Below are 12,865 nucleotides of genomic sequence, written 5' to 3'. Positions count from 1 at the left end.
CCACTCTCTGCTAAGGGCCGGGACCAGATGGCGAATTATCGGGGCTGATTTACAGCGGCAGTTAAGTTGGCCAAGGACGAGGCGTGGATGCCAATGGGCACTGAGGAAGGGCCTGTGGGGCCTGGGCAGGGTATGGATGGGAAGGCCGGTGGGGAGAGGGAAGACATGTCCCAAGGAGAGAAAGTGGGACAAACGGTGAAGGAAAAGCACAAGCCCATGAGGGCAGAGGAAGGCTGGGGAAAGAGAAGAGGGGAGAACCAAGTAGAGTCCAAGTTTACAGAGCACTCCCCATACGCCAGGCAAGCACTTTCTCAAGGGGCTTTGCTTTCCAGCGGTGCTGTCCAATATGGGAGGCACCGGCTGCACGTGGCATTTTAAGTAAAGATAGAAATTAGTTAGGGACGCCTCGGTGGCTCAGTTGGTTGAGCGTTCTACTCTTGGTTTCGGCTCAAGCCATGATCTCGTAGTTCGTGAGTTCAAGTCCCACAAGCAGGCTCTGCCCTGACAGTGCAGAGCCTGCTTGAGATTTGCTCTCTCTCCTTTTCTCTCTGCCCCTCCCCCGCTGGTGCACGTGCGCTCTCTCTCTCTCTCTCTCTGTCTCAAAATAAATAGACTTAAGAAAATATTTTTAATTCGTTTTAATTAACTAGGATTAAAAATGGAATTCCTGAGTCACACTAGCCACACTTCAAATGCTCAATGGTCATATGTGACTAGTGGCTACCTCGCTGGGCAGCAAGGACAGAGACATTTCCATCACTGGAGGAGATTCTACTGGACAGGATGACAGAGGGAAGGCAGATAGCTAATAGCTGATACTTGCATGTGGCCGATGTCCATCTACAACTCCACCTGTGTGCCTGTGTCAGGCACTATTCTAAGACTTCTACGTATGTTAAGTCGCTTAGATCAACCCTAGATGGCAGACATTCATACCAGAGGTCAGCAAACATTTCCTATAGAGAACCAGATAGGAAATATTTTAAGCTTTTTTCTTAAGTTTACTTATTTATTTATTTTGAGAGAGAGAGAGCAAGCATGAGTGGAAGAGGGACACAGAGAGAGGAAGAGAGAGAATCCCAAGAAGGCTCCGTGCTGTCAGTGCAGAGCCCAATGTGGGGTTTGATCTCATGAAGTGTGAGATCATGACCTGAGCAGAAATCAAGAGTTGGACGCTTAACCAACTGAGCCACCCAGGAACCCCTAAACTGTTTCTTTAAAAGGACATTTGCATTTTTTTCATAATTTTTAAAGTTTATTTATTTGAGAGAGATAGAGCATGAGCAAGGGAGGGGCAGAGAGAGAGGGAGACAGAGATTCCCAAGCAGGCTCTGCAGGGTCAGCACAGAGCCTGACGTGGGGCTTGAACTCATGAAACTGTGAGATCATGACCTGAGCTGAAATCAAGGGTTGGACACTTAACCGACTGAGCCACCCAGGGGCCCCAATATTTTAAGCTTTAAGAGTTTAGGCTTTGCAGGCCATACACTCTGTCACAACTGCTCAACTCTTCCATAGCAGTAAGGAAGTCGTGGACAATACGTAAGTCACTGGGCAAAACTATGTTCCATAAAACTCTGCTTGTGAACACTGAAACTTTTTATTTCATGTAATTTTCACAGGTCGCAAAATATCCTTTTTTTTTTTCCAACCATTTAAAAACATAAAGCCAATCTTAACTTGCTGGTTGATCAAAACCAGGCAGCGGGTCGGATTTGGCTCATGCAACTGATTTCTATCACCTCCATTTCACAGATGTGGAAACTGAGGCACAGGGAGACCATAGGCTGTCAGAGGTCTCACAGCTAGAAATGGCAGAGCTGAGATTTGTGCCCAGGTAGTCAGGCTCCAGAACCTTGGCTTAATGTCTTGACACGTCAGTAAACTATGTAATTTCAAGTAGTGATAAATAAATAAGCTCTGAAGCAATCATGAGTGTGATATGGTGCAGGGTGGAGGCCATCAGGAGCTGAGGAACAAGGAAGACTTTACTGAGCAGATGCCTTTTGACCTGGGGCAGGAATGATGAGAAGAATCCAGCCATGGGACCAGCCAGGAGATGAATATTCCAGGAACGGAGCGGACAGCAAGTGGGTATCAAAGCAGACGTCGAAGGATGTGGGGAGACTCAGTAAAAGGAGGATACAGGTGACTAACCAGTGGGATGCAGACACATGGAGGTCAATGATGACCTTGAAAAAAGCAGCTTCCGTGGGACTAGAAGTTTCTAAGGCATTACCTCATGGTTACCGCAAGAGCAGTGCAGGGCAGGGGTAGAAGAGGAGGAATGGTGGAGTCCCAGGGATGACTGAGAGCAGCAAGAATGAGGTTCACAGTCCGACCATGTGATGTTTTGACCCCTGAGGGGGAAGGCTCCCTGGAGGAGTGGCGTCCAAGAGCTCTTGATCTCAGTTTCCAGAGTTGCCTGAGATGCTGCCAGCCTTCCTTCCATCTCTCCCTCCACATCCACCCTCTGCCTGAGGCCAAAGCTGGCATGGCCGGGCTGCCCATGGCTGCTGATACATGAGCCCTCTGCAGTCTGGCAGATACTGTTCCAGAAAGAACCCTGTCTGCCCTCCCCCACACACCTCCACCCTCACCAGTGCTGCCTCCAGGAGAACTCTCTCACCTTGCTGTGGATGGGGTAGGGTCATACCTTGGTCTGGCTGACTGGCTGTCCCTGTTGCAGGCTGTGTTCCTGCTTGTGTGTAGCCATCCGGCAGTGGGGCACAGTCCCTGGCCAGAGGCCAGGTCACGGTGGAGCATGTGAGAGGCTTTGGGTCACCCTGACCACCAGGACAAGGGGTCAAGGACCACCTCCTTCATTCTCAGGGAGGAGCGATTGATCAGGTCATAAGATCAAGGGCAGGGATTGCTTGGTAAACCATCCTGAAGAGTCACACAGTAAATAATTTAGGTCTTGTGAGCCATGTGACCTCTGTCTCAATCAATTAACTCTGCTGTTGCGGCTTCAAAGCAGCCCTAGACATGACATAACATTTTATCTGCCATGGCAGGCAGTGGGCTGCAGGCTGCTGATAGCCAAGGAGCTGGGCCAGGAGGAATCTCAGGCTCCGGCAGAGAGAAATGTTATCTGGGGCACCTGTGTAGCTCAGTCGGTTAGGTGTCCAACTTCGGCTCAGGTCATGATCTCGCGGTTCGTGAGTTCGGGCCCCACGTCGGGCTCTGTGCTGACAGCTCGGAGCCTGGAGCCTGCTTCGGATTCTGTGTCTCCCTCTCTTTCTGCCCCTCCCCTGCTCATGCTCTGTCTCTGTCTCTCAAAAATAAATATATGTTAAAAAAATTTTTTTTAAAGGCAATAGGTCCAAATACATGAATGTGGAAAGAAACACATTGCTATGTAAAGAAAGGTCATAGCAATATTTTTATAGTGTAATCTCTTTTATATTTTTATAATAGCAACTCTGTGTGTGTGTGTGTGTGTGTGTGAAAAGGACACAACTGTGTGTGTGTGTGTGTGAAGGACACAACTTGACACATAAGGGCGGTCAGCTATGGAGGGAGGTGAATTCTGGGGCCTGAAAAGAGTTTCATGTTTATTTCACATACAATCTGAACGTACTCCCATGTTACTTGTATACAAGTATGAGTGAGGCCCCCCCGTGGCAGCTGGCTCCAGTTCCAATGCTGCCACTTTCTAGTTGTATGTTCTTGGGTGTGTTCCGTCTCGAAGCTCAGTGTCTCCATCAACAGAAGGGGGACCCTGGTCAGCGCACCTGGCTCCTACAGCTGGCCTGCAGAGTGGGTGAAAGAACATACAGAGCGTGGAGCCTGGGAAGAGCACTCGTGGACACTCTGCAGCTCAGCAGGTACTGTGCTTCCAGGCCCCAGGACAGCTTGGGGGACAGCAGGTGGGGACTGGGTGGCCCGCTTCCAGCCATACAGGTTCCCCGGAGTCCACGGGACACTGTTGTCCCTGCCCAAACAGAGCTCAGAACCCAGAATTAGGCTTGACCCAACCTCTATGCAGCCAGACACATCCTCTGTGTTTGGCTCCCCATTTCGACAGAAAGTGGCCCAAAGAACCACGTCCCTGGGATACGTAGCCTTATCCCCTGATCCGAACTTGGAACAGAGGCTGTGGCCATTTGGTAGACAAGTGAGTCGGAGAATACACATACACACCTAGACCTTACCGGTAATTATTTACATAGTATTGCCAGACCACCTTCTGAAGGCCTGTTTTAAGAAGCTCATTTGCAATTGGCACATCGAGGGTTGATATGAAGCTAAATGCTGCCTGGAAGAAACAGCTGTGGGTGTGCACATTCTCCAGTTTACTCGAAGGGTAATCTTCATCTAATGCTACCCAACGTGGAACTGAATTTACAGCTCCAAAGACTGTATTGCTTTAAAAAAAAAAGTATATAGGGGCACCTGGGTGGCTCAGTCAGTTGCGCATCCGACTCTTGGTTTCGGCTCAGGTCATGATCTCACGGTTCATGGGTTCGAGCCCTGTGTCAGGCTCTGTGCTGAGCGTGTGGAGCCTGCTCGGGATTCTCTCTCTCTCTCTCTCTCTCTCTCTGCTCCTCTCCTGCTCATGTGCACACACTCTCTCAAAATAAATAAACATTAAAAAAGTATATATATTTGAAGTCTGGGAACATGAACACCAAACTTACGCCAGTAGTTACCTCTGGGGAATATGTTGTATGTGGAAGGATGGGGTAGGGTATACGCTGAGGGGGTAGTAAGGAGCAACATTTGTATTTTACTCCAAATTATGATGCAATGCTCGATTCTGTTATGATGAGAACGTTCTCAGATGTTCCTTGTGGAAAAAAAAAATTAATGAAATAAGAAAAAAAAAAAAGGTGGAAGGTGCCAAACAGGGTTGTTCGGTGGAATAAATAAGATCATAGATAGGAAGGTGTACCTCGTCCTCTGCAGACATAAATGTAATTATTATTCGTTGAGTCCTGATGAGGTGCCAGGTGCCATTTAGACATATTGTCTTATTAAGTTGACCAAATGACCCTGCCAGCTAAGTATTATTTGCCCCTCTTCCAGAAGATGAGAGCTGGGGAACAGGTGGAGGTACACCTGAGTCCTCAGCCCGTGCATTTAAAGGTTAGTGAAATCACAGAGCAGTGCAAAATGGATTTCTCCTCCCAGAGGAAAGCAAAGAACCTCACTGGGGAGAATCTACCCTCCTTACCTGGGGATCCTCAGAGAGAGCCCTGCAGCATCTGTTCACGTTACTGGGGAGCAAAATGCCAGGTAAAGTGGAAATCCTGCAACTCTGCCTCCCTGGAATGAGTCTGGGAAGGCAATCAATCCTCTCAGTGAGGGGGGATGGAGGTAGGTCCTGGCTGCCAAGGAGAGCAAGCCACCTTTCCAGTGGGAGCTTGGGGAAGACCCCAAACAGGGGGTCTTGGCGGTTCTGCCACCAAGGACCGTCCTGTAGCTATGCCCAAGGGAAAACAGGGCTGGGGGCTCTGAATGGGTCCCCTTCACCCCAAATCGTGGCAGGCAACCAGCAAGCTCACAGCCGCCTCTCCCAATGCTCAGATGAATTTATAGGCACAGCTAGCCAGCCATAAACCGCACACGCGTGGTTGTTACTCCCCGAAGCCTGACTGTACTGAACTCAGGACTCAGCTTTTATAGCCAATTCTCTCTCTACTTCCCGCTTCCTCACCTGCCTTCCCCCTCAGCCAAAGGCAGATGGATGTCTTAAACCTCCACAGCCATCCCCCATCATGAGAAGAAGTCCTGGCTGGAACTGCTCTCTGGGTGGTGCCAGTCTCAGCCCTGGAAACCCTGGATCTTGTGCTGGGGGGCTGTGCACCCCTCCCTCCCTCAGCCTCCCTGAAAGTTCTGTGGGGCTCTCACTCTCTCTCCCTCCCCCAGTCCCAAGCCTCCCACACACCGGGTGGCAGATGGCCAAAGGCCCCCACCACACCGTGGGGGGTGTTTACCACCTCAGATTATATGGGGTGCCTGTGGCTGCAGACAGCCAGAGATTATTCTCAACCTTGATAGGATTCTAGGGGCGGGAGCCTTGAATTCAAGGGTCTTCTGGATTCCTCAACAGACTCTAGGCCCCTGGACCGGGTTAGAGTCACTACCTCCACCTTGTGGCCAGTTCTGGAACTGCACCCCAGGAAGGCCTGTTCCTGAACCGGTCTTGCTTAGCTCAGCAGGTGAGGAGGTTGGTGGGGCCTTAGAGATAGATGATCTCATTGATGAGGAGGAGGAGGAGGAGGAGGAGGAGGAGGAGGAGGAGGAGGAGGAGAAGGAGGAGGAGGAAATGACTCAGAGAACCTGCAGTCACCTTCCTGTCTTCACTTTCTGCTCATATCACCTCTTCTGAGAGGCTCTCCCTGACCATCCTATTAGAAGTAACACCCACCCATCATCATTATCTACCCCTTTACTCGGCTTATTTATTTATTTATTTTTGCACTTATTCTCACCTAATGAATTAGTAATTTTAAGAAAATGTGTTGACAGTGTAACGTCCACGAGGGCAGGGACTTTGGTTCACTGATGTTTCCTCTGTGGCTAAGAGTGCCGGGCAGGTGGTAGGTGCTCAATAAATACAGTTAATAAATGACTTCCTTACCTGCCCCTGTGCCCAGTGGTCTGCCAAGCCCTTGCCAAGGCCACGCATCCCTCTCCTGCAGGCCCTGCTCTGCCCCTGGTGCTGGGAACAATCCCTGGGTTGGTCTAGGAGATTTAAGGACCCCTGGGCTCAGCCCCAGTCAGCCTGTGCTGGTCTCACCCTCTTTGGCCAAGCCCCTGCCTCATTTCTCACCTTTGGTATCCACATCCTTCTGTATCATTTCCTGTACCTGTGTGCCTGTGTAAGTCACAGCAGCTTCAGCTCACTGCTGGCTGGCCCATCGTGGGCCAGGCCGTGGGGCGGGTGTTTTGTGTATACTGCATCTAATCTTCAGAGCCACCTGCAAGGTGGGTGTTAATTACCCTCGTTTCTCAGATGAGAAGACAGTTGACAGAGATGAAGAAGTTTGCACGTGTGATTTGTGCCATCTCAGTGTTTCCTTTGCCCCCCCCCCCCATGATGCTAATGGGTGAAACAAATAAAGAAAATTTATGTGAAATCAGTTTAGAAGTGTTTCCACGGTGAGACATTTTAGAACGCAAGGTTCAACAAAGCAGGATTCTTCAGATAAGAACTTCTCAGAGCATTTAAAATACCCATGTTTTTTGCCCCCTGCGAGTGGGGAGGAGTGCATGGAGAGCACCTTGTTTCCAGACTTACCTGACTTTGGAAGCCCCTTTCCAAGGAGCACCGTACAGGATGTGGCTTGGAAAACGATACCCGCAGCCCTCAAAGCATCCACTGTCCTGAGCACGAAAGTCTGGGAGGGAAGAAAATGAGTGTCGGGCACCTCCAGGATGTATCTCTATCAAGGATGCCTCATTATCTCTATTTTCCAGATGGGGAAACTAAAGCTCAGAGAGGCAAAGCAAGTTACCCTAGGCTGCCCCACAGATACTTGAAGCCAGTGGAGAGTGACTGTTCACCACGATGAAGAGCCGGTGGAAACCATTAGGAGGGTTCCTGGGAAACCGGAAAGCAGAAAGGAGTGGGGTGGGGGTGCGCCTGCGCCCCGCCCCTGAGAGGCACCCCCAGCCCTGACAAGCAAGCACCTGTGACCCTGCCTTGCACGCTCCCTCGGTCCACGTTCCTGGGAAGCTCTTGCAGTTTTAATTAAATGCTGCGTATGGCGGCTCATTAAGGAGAAAACAGTTGTTCTATTTCTAAGTAGCCTCAGGACTCCTTGCTATTTTTATTGCTCGAACAACATTGCAGAGCATTTTATAGTGTTTGAACTTGGTATTGCCTCTGAGCCCGGCAGGACCTCCAGGCTCCGGGCTGAGAGACCATTGTCTCTGCTCCAAGGACACCTCCCTCACGCACCAAGAATCCGCCTTAGGCCCCACCTCCTCCCAGGCCTCTGGGACCCCCCCCCCCCCCCAGGGGCATCCCTCTTGTTACCAGAAGTTCTCATTCCTGGAAGTTTGCCTCTCTTCGGAGCTCTGATACACACCATTTGGCAGTTCTGTTCCCTGTTTGGTTTCTGGTGCTTTTCTGTGAAAAGAGTCTATTACCAATATTAGCTTATCCTTACACAGCATTTGCTGAGGGCCAGACACTGTTCTAAGCTCTTACTTCTATTAACTGGCTGAATCCTCACAACAAACCTGTGAGGTATGTTCTATTGTTATCCCATTTAACAGATGGGGAAACCGAGGCCAAGAGGGGTCAGGCTCCTTGCCTCAGATCTTAAACTACTAACTGGTGAAGCCAGGATTCAAATGCAGGGAATCTGGCTCTAGAATCTGCTCTTGACCACTCTGTCACACCATCTGCTAATAAACTCCCAGGCTTGGCCCTGCTCTTATCAGCTGCCCCCCCCCAACCCCCCCCGCCCCAGGGGCTGAGGTCCTGCCACCAAATCCCAGTCCGGTGCTGACGCCTTGGTTGGCTGCTTGCCTAGGTCTCTAGCCATCACCTGACCCTGGATTGCCATCACCTGCCTTGACATTGCCATTTTCCGAAGATGGTGGAGCAGCATCTCTCATGCCATATGCTCTTCTAGAACCTTCCCTCTCCCCCTCCTCCTTGAACCAGGGCAGATCTTTGTGACTATCTCGACCAACGGAGTATAGCTAAAGTGACACCATGTGGCTTCGGAGGCTAGGTAGTAAAAAAGTCATGCACTTCTGCCTTCTGTTTGGAGACTCGGCCACCATGCTGTGAGGAAGTCCAAATGGTGGGTGGAAAGACCCATATGGAGCTGAGGACCCAGCAGGCTCCTAGCTGACAGCCAGCACCAACTCCCCAGCCAGATGGGCCACTTGGAAAGTGATCCTCCCACCTCTAGTTGAGCAGCCCAGCTAATTCGATGGGGAGCAGAGGCCAGCTGTCCGCACCAAGCCCTGCCCAGATGGCAGCATCCTGAGCAAAATAAGTGATCACTGTTGTCTTAAGCCCCTAAGTTTTGAGGTGGCTTGTTATACAGCAAACGGATAGCCAAGACACCTGCTGTGACTGTCTTACAAAGCACGGTGTGACTCTGGGTGGTCCTTTGGATGCAGCTTATTATAATACTGGCTTCTGTCTTGTAGACCAGACCCCCCCGCCACCTGCTTCTCTGTCCCCGCGATTCCACAAAGTCCTTCCTACCAGAGAAAGTACAGTGGCCAATGCTTTTCTATCTGCCCATCTCACTGCGGGGAGTGCGGTGCTGCTGGGCTGACCCCCGCCCCCGTCCTCCCGTTCAGCTGCCCCCTGTCCTTCCAGCAACTGGGATCTAGTCTCCTCATGCCACACACCCAGGTTCCTAGGCAGTGAGGTCAACTCAGTCAATTTTCTAGTTCACAAATTCTCACTCCAGCAAAGCTATTTGCCTCTTTTATTGAGTTTTTAATTTCACTTATTTGCTTCGTTTATGGAAGCCCTATTTAGTTCTTTTGCAAACTGGTCAATTTTGGTAGTTCTTTGATTCACCATACTTCCAGTGGCCCTTCAATCCTTGAAACACATCAGCCTTTTGTCCTGGGTGTCTGAAGATTATGATGCTTCTTATTTTTGGTGATTTGATTTCCAGTTGGTTGTTTCTGAGAACGCTTGCTCATGGTGGCTTGTTTCCTTGTGCGTTTGGTGATTTTAAACTGTGAATTCATGTTCTTCGCAATTTTATCTGTGAAAATGCTTTTAAATCTGTATTTAACGTGTGTCCTTCATAAAAGACTTGTGTTTGTTTCTGCAAGGCTCCTAAGGGGGCCATTAATCCAGAATCACTGGCAAATTTCACATAGGTTTATTAGATTAAATATGACTCTTCAAGGATATGCCACCATGGCCACATTTAGCTCTTTTCAGGTCCCCCAAGATCTCCTTTTCCTCTCTTTTTTTATATGTATATTTATTTTGAGAGAGGGCATGTGTGCACACATGAGTGGGGGAGGGACAGAGAGAGAGAGGGAGAGAGAGAATCCGAGGCAGGCTCCATGCTGTCAGCACAGAGCCTGATGTGGGGTTCCATTTCATGAACTGTGGGATCATGACATGAGCTGAAATCAAGAGTCAGATGCTCAACCAACTGAGCCACCCAGGCGTACCTCCTTTTCCTCTCTTCTAACAGTAGAAGTATTCTGGAAGAAAAATATGCCTCAAATCCCACTCCCATTCCAGTGCCTTAGGGCACTGGGTACCTGAGGAGGAGAAGAGGCTGCTAGAAATGGAGGAGTAAGAGTTAAAACAACCGAAGGAAACAAAAAGCACAGAATCCTATGATAAAGAACATTTTTGTTTGCACCCATTGCAAGGAAAATATGTGACTAACAGCTAAAATTATTTTCCACATGATTTAACAGCTCTCACTGCCATAGCAATAAGTTGATCATAATTGAGTTTATTTTTCCTTACAGGACATGCCTCAGCCTGAAAACAATTGGTTAACTTTTTATATATGTACATAATTATATATGTACATATATAATTTATATATGTGCATACATAAATACTTTAGTTACTGTAGACCCTCAAAAGCAATTCTCAAAAAACTCTTGGCTTCAGCAGCACCTGGGGCTCAGTTGGTTAAGTGATAGACTCTTGGTTTTGGCTCAGGTCATGATATCATGGTTGCTGAGTTCAAGCCCTGCATCAGGTTCTGTGTTAGCAGTGTGGAGCCTGCTTGGGATTTTCTCTCTCCCTCCCGCTCTCTGCCCTTCTCCCCTCACCCCTCTCTCTCTCAAAATAAATAAACTTAAAAAAAACCTTTTGGCTTCAAATACCTTAACTCAGATCTTTCAGTTGTTCACCATTCTTACCCATCTGGCTTGTCTGCACATGTGTCATTTGACAGCCTCTGCATTACGGCTATGTATTAGTTATGCATTAGCCACAATTCATGCTACCTAACCAACTACCCCCAAACTCAGTGACTTTAAACCGTGAACATCGAAATAGCTGGGTTCAGCTGTCTGGGTCTTTTGGCCTCAGCTGGATTTACTCACCTCTCAGGAGGTGGGATGGCTGTTGGCTGAGATGGGCTGGACTTGACTAGGAGGACCGGGCTGACTTGGTTCGGCCCCACATGTCTCTCATCCTCCATCAGTCTGGCCTGGGCATGTGCCCCGTGTGAGGGTAGAGGTTTAAGAGGCACTACTTCCAGCCTCCTTCATGTCTCCCCACAAATATCTCATTGGACAAGCTGACAGTGAATCAAGGGATAGATCTTACTCCACCCAGGTCAGTACACACAACAAAGTTGTGTGGCAAAGGGTGTGAATAGAGGGAGATGTAACCAATTGCAGCTACATGATGTGATCTATCACAGCTCGTGTCAGGGCTTCCCTCTCATGGGGGGATGTCAGGTGGCTAGTCTAATGGGGCATTAGGGTCCTGCAGGCACTGGAACAGGGGTGGACAGGACTCTCCTCCCTCTTCCCTCAACTTTATTTGGTCTTTGGCTTCAGAGTTCAGGTGTCTTGCTCTCTCACTATGCACCTGCCCCTGGTGAGAACTGCTGGGAATACGATTTTAGAGTTTTCTGAGACCACCTAGGAAGGCAGCAGTCAGGCAGGATCCATCTCCCTGGGGCCAACAGGTCCACTCCCCAACTCAGGCCAGGGCAGCTGCTCAGGACTTTGGGCATGTTGCTAAAAATAACATGCGGCTAGAGTTCAATCACTTAAAAACCGAACATCGTTTCTTTCCTGCATTAACTGAGGATACCTTAAATAGATGACCTGGAGAGAATCTATCAAATCTTCCGTTTGTCAATACCATGCCAAAGAAAGGAGCATAAATCAGAGAGCAATTATGAGAAATTGTGCAGGGATGGTACAAAGCTCAAGGTCGGGGGGCCCAGGCCATCCACTTGCCTTCCATGCAGCCAGAGCCCACGCGGGGGCTGGACACTCCAGGTGTGTGCTTAACAAGTGACCACTGGCCATGGCTTCAAAAGCAAAGAGCAGGTTTGTGATGGTTTGGTGCAAAGAGAAGGGCCAGGTGGATGGAGCTTGAGAAAGATTAGAGGTAGGCCCTCAAGGGCCTTTGGTTTGAACACTTCATACAGAGTATATTTGTCAGAACTATCTTGGGAGCCAGAGACAGAAACCTAACTAAAGGCAGCTTCAAAAGAATGAGAGATTTATTGCCTCATGTAACCAAATTACTCAGAAGGCTAGCAAAGCCACTGGCCTCAGGAATACCTGGAACCAAAGACATGGTTGTCAATAGCTCTGTTTCCTTCCCTCTCTTTCCTCTGCTTCCCACCTCAGTGTAAACTCTGATCTCATTGACCTTTTTATTTTGTGTTGTAGGTAGAGGGTAGGGAGTTGTTGAGAAACTGATCAATGACCAGCTCTGACAAAGAGTCTGTCTGGAAACTTTGTGACCAAAGAGGAGAGGGGTCTTTCTTCTGAGATCTTGTCTGAAACTCCTAGGGAAGGGTTGTGATTGGCCAGGTCTGTGTCATGTGATCAACCCTTGGACTTGGAGGTGTGGGGGCAGGAATGGGATCCATGATTAGCAGTCCTCACCAGAACCATGTGGTTCACGGGAAGCTTTCCAGAAGATGAGGATACTGTTTTGGGCAGAACAAACCATGCGTATCCACCATAGAGGGCAAGTCATTCTAGAACAAGGGACTAGTATAAGCTTTGAAGGCAGGGTCCCACCTACACATCTTACCTGGCTTATTGGTGAAGAATGCAGGTACTCTTTTCCTGAGGGGAGGCTGGACTGAGGCTAGTGAAACATGAGTGGTGGAGTAAAGTAGCCAGAAATGATTATTTTCTTCAGTGTGCTAAGAAAAGTGTGCTGTACCAGGTGCTTAACAGGTATTATCTCTTTGCAGTC

General features: G+C 49.1%; 1 long non-coding RNA gene across 1 annotated transcript; it reads right to left on the bottom strand.

Annotated features, from left to right (window-relative positions):
* Positions 1-3,544: 3,544 nt before the first annotated feature.
* Positions 3,545-8,151, bottom strand: LOC109271581 (uncharacterized). The gene is made up of 3 exons (XR_002082022.2): positions 7,991-8,151; positions 7,250-7,349; positions 3,545-3,755 (listed from the first exon to the last, which is right to left on the bottom strand). It is a non-coding gene; the product is annotated as an uncharacterized LOC109271581 (long non-coding RNA).
* Positions 8,152-12,865: the final 4,714 nt, after the last annotated feature.

The sequence above is a fragment of the Panthera pardus genome, unplaced genomic scaffold, assembly GCF_024362965.1.
Source record: "Panthera pardus isolate Hobbes unplaced genomic scaffold, ASM2436296v1 HiC_scaffold_17, whole genome shotgun sequence".
NCBI lineage: Eukaryota > Metazoa > Chordata > Mammalia > Carnivora > Felidae > Panthera > Panthera pardus.
The sequence above is the reverse complement of the archived record's forward strand: the minus strand, read 5'-3'. Positions and strand labels throughout refer to the sequence as shown.